This window comes from Penaeus monodon, chromosome 22, assembly GCF_015228065.2.
Source record: "Penaeus monodon isolate SGIC_2016 chromosome 22, NSTDA_Pmon_1, whole genome shotgun sequence".
NCBI classification, from domain to species: Eukaryota; Metazoa; Arthropoda; class Malacostraca; order Decapoda; family Penaeidae; genus Penaeus; species Penaeus monodon.
In genome coordinates, this window is record NC_051407.1 from 16,868,418 (window position 1) to 16,869,378 (window position 961).

General features: G+C 38.4%; 1 protein-coding gene across 1 annotated transcript in view; it reads left to right on the plus strand.

Annotated features, from left to right (window-relative positions):
* Positions 1–961, plus strand: part of LOC119586959 (extensin-like) — a gene marked incomplete at its 5' end in the record, with an annotated part of 20,285 nt that overhangs the window by 412 nt on the left and 18,912 nt on the right.

Below are 961 nucleotides of genomic sequence, written 5' to 3' on the forward strand. Positions count from 1 at the left end.
GATTAATCTCTGACCTTAAATTCTCTTCATCCTCTACGGTTCTAGAAAGTTCCATCTTAGAATCCCATTCCTGTATTCACACGTCCCACTCTCTCTTTTTTCACTTGCAGATGTTCTATTGAAAAAAAAAATCACCAGATTGTAACCTGATATTATCTAGTCACGATGGATAGTCTCCCCTCTGTTGCAATAGCTAGGGTCGCATGTGTAGTTCAGGGTTGTGTTTTCGAGAAGTACATCTTAGCCTCCCGGGGTTAAAATGGCAATGAAAGAGACACGAGGAAATTCTTAAGCGCACTTCAAGACTTGGTGCGAATTAGGGGTAGAACAAAAGAGGAACGAGGTGCGTGCTTGACGATTCTAATACCCAATATGGATAGCATTTGATTCTTTATCAAGCATTTACACACCAAGAGTATTTCTCATATTCCTTATCAACAGCATTTGATTCCTTATCGAGCATTTACACACCGAGAGTATTTCTTATATTCCTCGTTATTCGTTGTTAAATTATCCCCCTTTGATATTTTTTTCCAAAGCACATCTTTAAAAACATCGAAAACAAAGGTGACGAACATCCGGGATCGGTTGGAATAAATGATAATGATAATGAATCCAAAAGTGCGAAGCTTACAGCACGGAAGTTGCCAAAACAATGGCTCGTTCTTTATTTAACGTCATTGTTTAGAAATTCTCACGTCTGTAACTTGATAGTATTTGATGAGCTTCTATAGCTTCGGACACAATACAAGCGAAGCAGAATGGGTATTAACCTTTGTTGCATAACAACTTATTACCCTTCAACATTAGGTCCTTGAAATTACGAAACTGTCCGGTTTGAGAGGGGAAAGCTGAGAAATAGTTGAAATACGGTTATCATGTTTTGATCTTGTAACATACAGTAAATGATGAAGTCTATGTATGTTGTCTCTCTTTCTCTTTCTCTTTCTCCCTCGCCCCC